Source organism: Grampus griseus (assembly GCF_964374135.1).
Source record: "Grampus griseus genome assembly, chromosome: 13".
In the NCBI taxonomy this organism is placed as follows: domain Eukaryota; kingdom Metazoa; phylum Chordata; class Mammalia; order Artiodactyla; family Delphinidae; genus Grampus; species Grampus griseus.
This window is the reverse complement of record NC_139007.1, coordinates 86,177,417-86,187,773: the sequence shown is the minus strand read 5'-3', so window position 1 is coordinate 86,187,773 and position 10,357 is coordinate 86,177,417.

Sequence of the window (10,357 nt, the reverse complement as noted above, 5' to 3'; positions counted from 1 at the left end):
AAATGTTCCAATACTATATGTTACGGGTTGACTTGAGCCCCTGCTAAAGATGTGCTCTGGTCCTAACCCCCAGTATTTGTGAACGTGGCCGTTTTTGGAAAGAGGCTCTGCAGATGTAAAGAAGCGAAGCTGAGGTCTTCAGGGTGGGCCCTGGCCCAGCATGGCTCTCAAGAGGAGGAGAAGAGACGCAGACACACACGTGACAACGGGGACAGGGGTTGGGTGATGCTTCCACAAGCCCAGGAGCACCGAGGGTTGCCGGCCACACCAGGAGCTGGAGGAGACAAGGAAGGGTCCTCCCTGCAGCTTTCAGAGGGAGCCCAGCCCTGCCAGCACCTTGACCTCAGACTCCCGGCCTCCAGACTGTGAGACAAGCACTTCTCTTGTTTTCATCCCCCCAGTTTGTGGGGCTCTGTTAATTTAATCTTGTTAGAGCTCAACATAATCAAATCTGGTTTTAGCAGAATCACCTTATAGGTTTTGCTGGCTGTAGGAAGCTGGTCGTGGGGGTGACAGTGAGGTTTGGGCGGCAGCAGCAGGGAGGGGATTTGTCAGATGTGGCTCCTGGTTCCCGCTCTGGGAGCCTCCATGTCGCCTCGATCCCTGGAGGGTCGAGAACACAGAGACAGGACCCAGAGGACACAGAGACGCCCGCACGAGGGTCTCATCATTCAGTTTGAGTCATTTGAAAATACAACCTATGAGACCGCTTTTCCTCTGAATTGTCTTAAAGTTATTTTCATTTAGGAAGGGAGAGTTTTCTGACTTTTACAGGAAGTACTCTTTATCTGGGCGCTGTTCAGTTTGGGACGGGATCGTTGAATTTATAGCCCATCAGACGCTCCTTGGCAGATTTCTCGGTGGAGGAACAGTGGACCTAAAAGGTGGAAAACCCGTGACACTGTTAAACTGATCTGCTCATTAGATCACTCGAAAACATGCAACTGGGTAGGGCCTTTCAAGGTGTTTGACGCTTTTAGTTTAAAATTACTCATAAAGTGAGGTGTGAAGTTGCAGGAGCCTGCCTGAGAAGGTGCTGGGAGCAGGTCACCTGAGCTTCTTCCTGTTCGCTGTCGAGTCGGGGGAGGGGGCCAGGTGTCCAACACACACGCGGCATCAGGGTTTCCACTGTGCTAAAGGCCAGGAAAGCAACGCAGAGGACACTGCAGGCTTGCGAGGGTGTCTTAGGGGACAGGGGACTCCGCTCCACAGTGCTGCCTGCCCCCCCCTTAGGGCGATGTTTGGACTGAAGCCAAAGGGGGCTGCGGATGGGTTGGACACCTGCTTTCATCCCCTCATCTTCCAAGACGAGGTGGTGGTAAGGTTTTATAAGACGTTCTGTCTGCACAGTCCTGAGCCTACAGTGACTGGGAACCAGTGTTCAGCTTTATAATTAACATCCTGAAACAGGTACTGAAATGCCTGAGACGACTTTGGAGCCCCTGGAGAAAGAAAGGCTGCATGATATTCCAGGCAATTTTCTTGTTAGGTAAGTTTTAATTTTTGAGAGCTATTGTTCTAGGCATTGTATGTATGATGACTTAGGAGGAACAATTAACCAAGACTTTCCACTCCTTGATCATATGCAACTGTAGCTTGCATGCGGGGCTCAGATTTCCAAAAATGCTGTTTTGGGCTTATTTTGAAAGGTCGGGGGATACCTGCCTTTGATCCAAAGATTAAAAAGAATTTTTGAACATGTGGACTATCTTTTTAAATTAGGAAGTGTTGATTCTAGAGTAAATTTTTTTTTTTTTTTTTTTTTTTTGCGGTACGCGGGCCTCTCACTGTTGTGGCCTCTCCCGTTGCGGAGCACAGGCTCCGGACGCGCAGGCTCAGCGGCCACGGCTCACGGGCCCAGCCGCTCAGTGACATGTGGGATCTTCCCGGACCGGGGCACGAACCCGTGTCCCCTGCATCGGCAGGTGGACTCTCAACCACTGCACCACCAGGGAAGCCCCTCTAGAGTAAATATTGATTCAACACATCCTAAGAGCGTTCTGCTTTCAAGGGGTCAGAAGTTCATGCAAACATCCCCTGATACGAGGATTTGGCGCTGCGGGTTTTCATGTGGTGGCATTAACAGAGCCCTGGCTGCTCAACACAGACTCCTCCTGGGACGCCATCAGTGCCGCCTGAGCGCAACTAGAACATGAGGCATCGGGAAGTTCCCACGGCTGTTTCTCTCCATCTACAACAGGAACAGCTGTTTTATAGATGCAGGTGACTGTTCTGTGACCTTGAGCAGCCTGACCAGGAAGGCCCCGTTGGCCTATTGTCGGGCGTGTTCGCGCACGTGGAGGAGAGCTGAGCCATGGCCCCCCAAGAAGTGGAGCTGATTTAGTGGGTGGGTCTGGCCCACCCACCATGGTGTAGCATTGGGACGGCCCAGAGCTGCTCTTTGCGATGCGGGGTGAGGGGGCTACTCTCATAGGCGATCTGTGAAGATGGACGTAGGAGAGGAGCCTATACCCAGCCACCTCGCCCTGTTACACGCGCTGCAGCGAGTCCAGACCGTCGTACCCTAACCTGTTGGTCGTCGCCGTGCACACAGCATGAGGTTTTCTCCCCTGAACAAGCATCCCCACAGCTGGTGGTCATACTGGCTTATTTTACAACCAACTTTGGGTGTATTTAGACGTTTGCATGGAATTCCGATGGAGAGGAATTCCCTGGGTGAACCCCGACCCCCAGGCTGTGCCCGCCTGCACCCCCTGCAGTGCGTGGAGTCCTCTCTGCGACCCTTGGCACTGCCCAGATTTCAGCTTCACCAAGCCGTGTACGGTGATTTAATTTGTGTGTCTCTAATTAATGTCAGTTTAACGGCCCCGTCGTGAGCTCGGTATCCACTTGGGTTTTCTCTTCTGAGAATTGCTTGTTCCTATTCTTCACTCATATCTGAGTTTGAATTCTTGTCTTTTTCTTTGGATTCGGAGGATGTCTTTATTTATTCTTGATGTTAATCCCGTCTTAGTTTTAAAAAGTTTAAGTATCATGTCCTGATATTCCCACTGTACAGTAACTCTGTCCTTTAGTGAATCAACGTGGTAGAGTTGATATTATCAAAGCCACTTTTGCTTTTCGCCGTATGGTTTGAGCTTTGGGGGATTCTTTTTCATTTAAACATCTCTCTCCATTCTGGAGTCACAGAAGTTTACTCCTCCTTTATAGAATAGATGTTCATTCATCCTCTACAAGCTCATAGTTTAATTTTCCACTTTTAGTTCTTTGACCCTTGGTGACTCCGTCATTACATGTAGTGATGCTAGCAATCTGACTTCACCTTTTTTTTTCTAAGATTTATTTTATTATTTATTTGTTTATTTTATTTATTTTTGGCTGCATTGGGTCTTTGTTGCGGCACGCGGGATCTTCGTTGAGGCAGGTGGGCTCTTCGTTGCGGTGCGCGGGCTTCCCTCTAGTTGTGGTGGGCGGGCTCCAGGGCGCGTGGGCTCTGTAGTTGTGGCGCGCAGGTTCCAGAGCGTGTGGGCTCTGTAGTTTGCGGCACGCAGGCTCTCTCGTTGAGGGGCGCGAGCTCGGTAGTTGTGGCGCTTGGGCTTAGTTGCCCCGCGGCATGTGGGACCTTAGTTCTCCGACCAGGATTGAACCCACGTCCCCTGCATTGGAAGGTGGATTCTTTACCACTGCACCACCAGGGAAGTCCCTGACTTCACCTTTCTTTATGTTGATCCAGGTTTCCCAAACCACTGATTAAAGGTGAGATTAGAACCGACACCAAGACAAGGTTAGACATGCAAAGGATTTACTGGGGAGGGATTTACTGGGGAGGGAGTGCAGAGACCACAGAGCAGGAGAGGAGGGAACGAATAAGGACTGGAAGAGTCCCCGACCGGAAGCAGCCGGGCCATGAGTCCAGTCTGCCCCCAGCGGGAGGTCTGAGCCTGGCACTAGCGTGGCCACCGTGTCAGTGGAAGTGACCAGGGCTGTGGATGGCGGAAGGGGAGTCGGGAGCTGGGAGTGGAGCTGATGTGGTTTTAGCGGCTCGGTCGGTCGGGAGGCTGGCAGCAGCGCAGGCAGACAGGAGAGCACTGGCCACGTGCACACGGCGAGGAGGAGTTGGATGGCCGGCGAGGCTGGTGCAGAGTGAGCGCAGAGGACGCTGGGCGGGCCCTTCCAGACCACGGTAAGCACAGGGCTGCGCCTCGGCCCACGGCACCCACTGAGCCTGCAGGACATGCGACTTGTGTTCCCACTGGGTCACCTGGCCTCCGTGCTGGGACAGTTCTGCCCTGATCCACGCGAGCGGCCATGACTGCTTGGACCAGAGGCAGGTAGAGAGGTAGGAAGTGGTAAGAAGAGGTCACGCTGTGGGCGTATGTGGAGGGCAGAGCCAAGGGCACTTTCTGAAAGATCACGTGTGGTCATGGAGGAGGCTGTGGTACCAGAGGCTGCGGGAAGAGGGTTTCAGGGAGGGCATGAGCCAGGTGCCGAGACAGGCGGAGACCTGCTGGACTCAGCACCGTGGAGAGCAGGCGTGGCTGAAGCGTGAGTTCCAGAGGGACGGGGAGAGGAGATGCAGCAGAAGGGGGAAAGGAAAGCAGTGCGGGCAGCAGGGGAGGGGGCCGTGGGTCATCGCCGAGGCTCCAGTGCGGGAGTCCAGTGAATTTGCCCAGGACCCCGGGTCCCACCCCTGCCCCGGGTCCCTGTGGGCCTGTGCCCTCTGCTAAGTCAGCGCCTAGAGGTGGTGCTTTCTGGTGGCTGTGAATGAGGCCTTCTTACTGTATTTGCAGCTGGGTTTTGCTGGGTTAGGAACGTGTCATTCATTTTTATAAAGTGAACTTGTCTCAGGCACCCTTACTTACCTGTCATGAGGCCCCTAAATTTGTCTGTGAGTCCATCAGTGTTTCCGCGTGAAAGGTCACATCCTGTGCAGGTGACACGGTGTCCCGTCAGTGTCATCCTCCTGTGGGAGTGTCCAGAAGTGGTGGCTTCACACCCGTTTAAAACTGTTGCTACACGTTTTAGCCAGGTTCTCCTCTGGAGACTTCATTTCTGCCTGTGGCCACTCCCACACTTTGGGGGTGACAGGCACGGGTCCAGTGGCTTCACTACGGGTGGGCGGTGAGTCCACACCTCGGGGCGCCCGGGAACTGTGGCTGGCGTGGCTCTCTCGGAAGGAGAGAGACAGAACCAGCAAGAAGTGAAATTCCTAGACGGGATTTATGTACATTTCCCCGGGCGACCGGATGGACCTCATTTTGAAATTCAGGAAAGGGTCCCAGGTGCTGGCCCCGCTCGCACGTCGTCCTTCTCTGTAACGTGCACATGAGACAACGGTCCTGAGGGAGGGGGTGTTGCTGGGGATGAGCCCTGCTTCTGAGGCTGATGTTTCATTACCTTCCGATGTGCAGATAGATGTGGGATGGGCCGAGGAGCCCATGGGGTGCTGGGCACAGCTGACCTGGGGCCCAAGAATTTACTAGACTGTAAACTGGCCATGTTGCAGCGGGGGCCGTGAGGAGGCACATTTCTTTTTTTTTTTTTTTGCGGTACACGGGCCTCTCACTGCCGTGGCCTCTCCCGTTGCGGAGCACAGGCTCCGGACGCGCAGGCTCAGCGGCCATGGCTCACGGGCCCAGCCGCTCTGCAGCATGTGGGATCTTCCCAGATCAGGGCACGAACCTGCGTCCCCTGCATCGGCAGGCGGACTCTCAACCACTGCGCCACCAGCGAAGCCTGGCACATTTCTTTTTAATAATAATAATAGTAATAATTTCTCGGGAGGAGAGGGGAAAGGCCAGCCTGCTGCCTTGGTTGCTGGACCTGCCAGCGCACTGGTTTCCTTTTGCGGGTTCACTACATGCATTTTCTTTGATTGAAGTCCAAGTATTTGGGATGCTTTTCATCTCCCAGCTCCACGTCACCTCTCCTGTCAGTGCAGGTGCACAGATCCCTTCTGTTCAAGGAGAGAATAACTTTGCTCTCCCACAGGGGGATTCCAGAGGACATGAATGCACAAAATGCTTGTATCTTTCATAGAATTTTTAACATTAATGGATAATAACAAAAAAGGGATAAAGTACGCAAATAGAGGGTCCTTGTGTACAGATAAATACACAATACTCTTGGTAATGCCTGGACCTTTCATGGTGCTCTTTATTTTTATGGGCCTGCGGGTCATAATTTATCTTATGATAGGGAACTTTAGTGCTAACTGCAGCTTTTTTTTCTTTTTTAAAATTTATTTATTTTATTTATTCATTTTTGGCTGCGTTGGGTCTTCGTTGCTGCGCGCGGTTGTGGTGCTTGGGCTTCTCACTGCAGTGGCTTCTCTTGTTGCGGAGCACAGGCTCTAGGCATGCAGGCTTCAGTAGTTGTGGCACATGGGCTCAGTAGTCGTGGCTCACGGGCTTAGCTGCTCCGCGGCATGTGGGATCTTCCCAGACCAGGGCTCGAACCCATGTCCCCTGAATTTGCAGGTGGATTCTTAACCACTGTGCCACCAGGGAAGCCCTAACTGCAGCTTATTAATGAATTTATTTTTATGTCCATATAGTATCTTAGTCATATTTATTATTTCACATTGTAGCGCTTAACTTTTAAAAACCAGTTAGGGAGATCAGAAGCATAATCGAAACAACAACCAGAATCTTCAAGACTTCAGGAACCTGACAGAAGTTTCAAGAGGAAAATCCTCAGAGGCTCATGTGTGTACAGTACGGGTTCCACAAGAACAGACTGATAATGACGTGTGATTTCAGTGGCAGTTCCACAGCAGCCGTACATCTAGCCATCCTCTAACATCTTAAAAGCAATTTTCAGCCATTTTTGCTCATCCCCTCGGGAGTTTCCACGTGTGAATCTTAGAAAATGGCTTAGAAATGCAGCTATGGAAAATTCAGGGACATTTTCTAGATGTTATGCAAATTAAAACATCATATGCTTCCCAGCTCTTCCTTCCGAGGTGACCGGGAACAACGCATAAGAGTGGAACAAGGTCCCGCCCTGTGGGTGCCGAGTCCCAGATCCTGTAAAGTCAGAGTGTGGGACGTGGTTTTGCGAAACCCAGATAATTCAGCAGGCGTTTGGCCCCCGGTGGTCCTGCCAGGCCTGTGATTCAGGTCTCGTTGCGGGGCTTGTCGGGATACTTCCTGCCCTGTGATTGCCACGACTCAGATCTTTAGGTAGACTGCTGGTTTGGGGCTCGTGACAGGGATCCCTTCTTCCTCTTGCTTCCTTAGTGCCTCCTTCCTTTCCTGCTAGAGTGGGTGCCCAGCCCATGTCCTCCTGCTGGGGTTTCAGGAAGGACCATGGGACCCTGTACGGGGGCAGGACCCTCACCAGGACCCTTGCCGCCCCCCCCCCCGCCCACGGGGGCTTTTCGCTCTCAGCGGCTTCTCACCTGTGCCTTCTCCCATGTCTCTCACCTCCTCAGCGTGGCCAGGTCCTGGGTGAAGGGCAGGGACACCCTGGCTGGGGTCCTCACCTCACAGATCGACCAGGTGAGCGGGGCTTAAGGGCCCATAACTGTGATGTCCAGCCTGGCTCGGGCCTCTGTTTCCCAAACAAAACCACATCTGAAATAGAAGGGCTGTTACTTGACACTTGAGTCTGCATCTCGGCATCCTGGTGGAGCATTTATGAACTGTGGGCACGGGTGCACTTACCACCTTTTGGTACAATTACGCTGCAAATGTGAACACCTTTTACCTGTCCAGGTAACAGCCAGTGGGCTTGATAAACCATTTGCTTCTCGCGCACTTCACCAGTGGAAGCTTCATGTCTCACATACTTCTGATTTTCCTTTTGGAGGATATTTAGTCAAACTGTACAATAATTTCTGGGTCCCATTTCTGGACATTCTCTTTTTAAGGCCCTAATTAATTAGTCTGTACAAAACCTCAGGGCCAAAGAGACATATGTAATACCCAGTATTTACGGAGTATTGGTTAAGAGAAATGACGTGCAGTCAGTTTAGGTTTTAAACATTGTTCTACTTGGTCGCATGTCACCATTTTATAAACGTTAGGCGCTGTGTATCATTTGATCACAGAGATGATCGCTTTAATAGTAGCAACTATACTTTAAGTAGCAGTTTAACCTTATGGTTACATACGAATAAATTATTTTGTGTTTATTAATGAGGTGGCTTGTCTAATTTTCTCTATTTCTTAGTAAAGCTTCCAACCACTGGTTAAACTTCGCTCTGATATAATTAGTCCAGGGAATCTTCTGGGTCAGTGGTGGGCTAGGTGCACCTGGCTTAATGCTCCCAATTCCCGTGCCTCAGTTTCTCCATCTGGGGGTTGGGGGTGCCTGCTGTACCACCCCCCCCCGCCCCGAGAGGGTGACCTAAAAACATCCACTCCGGTGCCTGGCACCTGTCATCACCCAGCAGAGGTGGTGGCTTTGCTGTGGGAATGTCCCCATCTCCTGGTGTCAAAATTCTACCTTATTTTAAGCACTTTAGACCCTCCAAAATCTAAGACTGGGTCTTATTTTAAAATCTTATTTGATTATCTAGTCTATTTTTCTATTTTTTTGTGAATAAGTTAAAGTAAAGGGTCCCTACAACTAGCTGGAAGTAATTCACTTCTCTTCTGTGTTTGCTGAGGTCTAGGGAGGGATTTAAAAAAAACATTTTCTGAAAACGGCCCCCCGCCAAACCCTACCCTGGCTTTTTGAAATTGCACGCCTTTAAGACTATGAAATAATTATTCCTCCTAATCCTTTTCCTTTAATCGGTTATAAACTATTTGCACAACTAATAAGTGATAAAACATAAGTTGAACAAATTTGATTTCTCAAAATATTAAATTTTTTGCAATCAAATATACTCATTGATTTAAAATTATGTGTGTGAATATATGTGAAACGTTTTTAATATAACATTTTTAGAGTTTAAAAGTTGAAATAATTATAAAAATAAAATTTGTTTCGTTAAAAGTTGTATAAACCTTTCTTTTCCCTTTACCTCCCCTCCCCCTGCCCCTCCTACTTCATTTCTCTTTTCTCTGGATCCTCTATGTTTTCCCTTTGGATCGATACCTTTATCAATTATGCTTTTTCTAGCTCTGATATGCTAAGTAAGTCTAGCATATCAGAGCCTTTTAAATGCTTTAAATTTCTTTAAAAGCACACAGTAAGTGTCCTTAAAAGATACACGGTTAAGTTATTACAAAACTGATGACAACACTTCTGAAAAACCACTTACGAAAGTGCTAATTCCCGGTTTAAATTGTTTTCCTTGTCTTCTTCTGCAGAGACATTGAGTCCGTAAGAACCTCATGAATTTCTCAATTTCACTGTTAATTCTGTCATATCTAAAACTTTTGGCATTTATCCAGTTCCTTTTGTAGGGTCGAAGTTTTATTCCTTCTGGATTCTTCCTGTTTAAGAGCTGAAGTGAAGTTATTTTACATTATAAATGTCCTTTGCAATTAAGAGCACACTGAAGCCTTATGCTTCCAGTGCCTCTCATGAAGTAGAGTATTTTCCCTGGGACAGATGACGAAGTTAAGGGCGAGGGAATTTGAAATCATCCCAGGTGAAGGAACGCTGACTACGCAAACACATGCAAGTGCGATTTGGCAGGTAGCGCATTCTTACAGTTTACCTTTCCCTTCTCAACCCCTTCCTTTTTAAAAAAAACTTAGCCACTCACAGCTCCTGATTTAGCAGGGGACCAGGACGTGGAGATGGACCGTGTCAGGGATGGGCTGCATCTCATCCCCTGCCTGTGTTCTGGGTGGGCTGAGGGCAGACACTGCCACAGATGTGTCAGAATCACCGAAAACCTTTTATCCGGACTCTTACTCTGTGGACCTAATTGCACCAGAGTGTACTCCTATCTGGGACTCAGATGAATCACTGACTTAAAATATTTTTCTAGAACTCCTGAGGAGTTGTCCTAATTGAAACAATTATTTTGCAGGATTTAAATGAGTTCATCACATCAGAGACTGCCAGACTGCTAGAAGCAAAACAAGTGCCTGATTTTTTTTTTAACATCTTTATTGGAGTATAATTGCTTTACAATGGTGTGTTAGTTTCTGCTTTATAACAAAGTGAATCAGTTATCCATATACATATGTTCCCATATCTCTTCCCTCTTGGGTCTCCCTCCCTCCCACCCTCCCTATCCCACCCCTCTTGGTGGTCACAAAGCACGGAGCTGATCTCCCTGTGCTATGCGGCTGCTTCCCACTGGCTATCTATTTTACGTTTGGTAGTGTATATATGTCCATGCCACTCTCTCACTTTGTCCCAGCTTACCCTTCCCCCTTCCCGTGTCCTCAAGTGCATTCTCTAGTAGGTCTGTGTCTTTATTCCCGTCTTACCCCTAGGTTCTTCATGACCTTTTTTTTTTTCTCTTAGATTCCATATATATGTGTTA